We start from the raw sequence: 3,430 nt of genomic DNA, 5'->3' as shown, positions 1-3,430 counted from the left end.
CCCCCCCCCAGCCGCTCTGGCTCCCAGCCCTCTCAGCTCTGCCTGGCACAGCCTTTTGCCAAAGTAGTGCATATACCGCACCTTGCTGGGGCCTCTAAGCGCCCCACCAGAATCATGCCCCTGCCCCTATGCCAGGATGGGAACTGCTGGTTCCAGGCTGTTGGTGGCCAGTAGCTGGTGGGATCAGGAAGCACCCTCCAGCTCATTCTAGCACATACACCCAGCACAGGGGCAGAGCTGGCTGTGGTGGGTGTGCATGTTCAGCTTCAGGGTGGGTGAGCAGCTGGCACCAACCCCAGTTCCTCCCCAGCATCCCATCAGAGAGTCAGGACTCGTGTCTGTGGGGCAGAGGGGACCCATGCAGATATGGCAGCGCTGCGGGTACCCTGCCTGGTGAAGGGTGCTGCCTGCCCTGCCTGTGCAGGCTCACGGTACAGCAGCTCACCTGCACACCCCTCCCTACCCCTCTGGGCCCTGCAGCCTCCTGGGCTTAGGGCGGAGGGGGGCAGATTCCTTTCCAGGTGGAAGATTTCTCTCCTCAGGAGCAGTGAATTATCCCCAGCCTGTCGCACGCAATCTGTCTGCCTCTTCACTCTCCTGCTTGCCAGGTTGCAGGCACGGCACCTGCCCCATGTGCTGGCTGCACCAGGGTCCCACCGCAGCGTCCTGCCTCTGCACACCATGTCCAGCCTTGCTTCCCCACATCCTTCCAGTCCTACAGGGTGCAAGACCCCAGCAGGGCTGAAGTATGTCCAAGCCCTGGCTATGTGACCTTGGCTGAACTGGGGACCCACCCCTCCATCCCCCAAGGCCTGAGAGCACCCTCAGCATGCACAGGAGTGGGAGCCAGTCCTACTTCTCTCCCTGCTCTGTCCTGGCCTCTTCCAAGTACAACAACCAGCTCAGCCCATGCAAGGACCAGACCCTGTTCCTGGCTCCAGGCAGCCATGGGCTCCACTGTGTCTCCCAAACAGTCCTGCCTGATGTGTCCTCATGCTGGCCCCTGCACAGGTGACCAGCGTGGGAAAGGGGCAGCTGGCCCTGTGTGCCTCTGCAGCCTGTGGTGCTCTGGCTCAGGGCTGAAGTGAGTTGGAGCCTGCTGTCCAGGCATCTGTCCCATCCTGGGTACACCCTGGCCACTGGAAATGTGGTGTCCCAAGACAGGACCTGATGGCTGGATGAGTTTCCCAGCTGGGACCAGGATCCTCAGGCCTGGGGGTGACAGTGCTGGGATGTCCCTGTAGGTGACACACTGGGGCTGGGCAGTCAAACTGGAGCCAGGACTCCTGGGTCCCCAGCCAGGCTCTGGCAGCTGAGGCATCCCCTTAGCAGGACACTACAGATGAGTGGGAATAGCCAGGACTTGCTGAGTTCAGCCCTTTGGTACCCACTCTTTGCCTGGGGCATCCTCATCCTCCTGCCTCTGTTGGGGGCAGGAGCAGAAGGGACAGAAGCCTGTCATTACCTGGCCCAGGAAAACCTCCTGTGCCCAGAGCCAGCCCCCTGCCCTGCTAATCACATTCCCCTCATTAGCCAGCTCTCATTCAACCCTGATGAAGGGGAACAGCAGGGGATCCAATCAGACAAAATGACAGGCCAGATCAGGGATCCTGCTCTACCTGTCCTGGCCCCAGGCAAGCATCACTCATGGGGTGAAGACTCTGGTGGGACAATGTGGGGGACAACAGGAACGTGGTGGGTTTCTCTGGGTCTTAGTGTCCAGCACCCTTGCTCTGGACACTGATCTGATGGCACTGGAGCCAGGACATGGGTCGCAGGTGCTGCCCACATGCTGCTTCAGGGAATCTGCACATCCCTGTATGTGTGTGCCAAGGATGTACAGCCCTGTGCACTGGTGTGCCAGGCTCTGACACCCTCAGGAATAGGTTCTTCCAGTGATGTAAACTGCTACCATCCCTTCTGGGGCAATGCACCTGGCTTCCTTACACACAGGCCCCTACCCCTGGCTGCGGTGGCAGAGCTGCACCCCAGATATGGACTAAGGGTGCAGCCTGGCCCTTACCAGAGCCTCATCCCTGCACCTCCACCCTACTGCCCTGTGGGGTCCGCAAGGTTCTTTGGGTCTCTCTGATCTGCCCCTCCCCCAAGCCGTTCCCCAGGATACTTGTGGGGTCAGATGGGACCACACAAACTGGACATATCCTATCTCTGTTAGGGCACCCAGACTTGTCAATAGCCCTGAAGTTTGGGTCCCTACGGCTGGTGCATCCTCACCCTCCAGTTGCCAGCCAGGAGAGGATACAGGGCATGCTGCAGGAGCCTGGGTTGGGAAGGGTTACAACTGCAAAAGGACAAGGTTCCCAGCACCTTCCCAGCAGGAAATACGGGGCTCATTAATCAGATGTCTATGGAAGGGATGGGAGGGACTTCATTAGGGATGGAGAGCAGAGCTCAATGGCCCAGCCTCTGGGCACTGAGGGGCTCTATCTCTCCTCGATCTGGCCTCCCTTGCCAGGGAGGAGACCCTGACTCAGCAGTGGGGCTGGTCAGCCCCATTCCTCCATACCTTGAGCTGAGCCAGTGATCCCCCTTTCATTTGCCTCCTGCCCCTGGTGCCCTGTGCAGCAGCTGATGGGATACCACAGCCAAGGGGCTCCTGGAAATGCCAGGGATGAAGGAAGCCCTTCTGTCCCTCCAATGGGGATGCAGCCCCTGGGTCTGACAGGGTACCACAGGGGACTCCTTGCCTGGGGGTCCCTTTGGCTCCCTGCAGGGGGATTGCCCCACCAGGACCGTGCTCCTGCCAGGAAGAGCTGTGGGTAATTACAGACCCTGGCAGCAATGCTAATCACAGGTTGTGGGAATAAATAGAACAGGTCCGAGTGCCTGAGGGCCTGCACTTCCCTTGCCCCAGCCAAGAGCCTGTGTGGCCAGAAGGGCACAGAACCGCAGCCTAGCATGGCTTGGGGGGCATGTGCCCAGGGCTGTCCCCTGGCTGTTGGGGACACTGAAATGGGTCTGGCATTACCACAGTGTTTGAGCTGCACATTCCAGCTCTCCCCAAAGGATGCTCTTGCAGTGTGTGGGGTTGGGCAGGGCTGATGGCTCAGCGCCCACAGCTTCTGTGGAGCTTAACTCAACATGTCTTTTCTACCACACTCTCTGCTTCAGTTTCCCCATGTGCAGAAGGAGGGGTGGGTGAGTAGGCATGTGAGCTGTCCTGCTGCCAGGGTAGGAGTGATGGCATGGCCAGAGTTACCCTGGGCAGGCTGCAGGGACAGCAAGGCACAGCAGGGCTCAGCATGGCAAGTGGCTTCCATGAGCCTGCCTGTGGCCATGGCTACACCCTCTGCTGGAAACTGCATCCTTACCCCCGGCACGGAGCTGTGCGTGGCTCCGGGCAAGGAAGGGATTTTCCATGGGCTGTGTGAGATCTGGCCTCTCCCCAAGGCTGAGCATCCCCATATGG

The 3,430-nt window shown here is 59.8% G+C and overlaps 1 long non-coding RNA gene across 1 annotated transcript in view; it reads right to left on the bottom strand.

Moving 5' to 3' along the window:
• Positions 1-3,430, bottom strand: part of LOC108448974 — a 27,603-nt gene that overhangs the window by 13,554 nt on the left and 10,619 nt on the right. Inside the window, exon 2 of the long non-coding RNA XR_001865053.1 lies at positions 2,755-2,761. This is a non-coding gene — a long non-coding RNA (uncharacterized LOC108448974). The remainder of the gene's footprint in view (positions 1-2,754; positions 2,762-3,430) is intronic.

The sequence above is a fragment of the Corvus brachyrhynchos genome, unplaced genomic scaffold (assembly GCF_000691975.1).
Source record: "Corvus brachyrhynchos isolate BGI_N302 unplaced genomic scaffold, ASM69197v1 scaffold48, whole genome shotgun sequence".
NCBI lineage: Eukaryota > Metazoa > Chordata > Aves > Passeriformes > Corvidae > Corvus > Corvus brachyrhynchos.
Note: the sequence above shows the minus strand (reverse complement) of the source record. Positions and strands in the feature narration are given on the sequence as shown.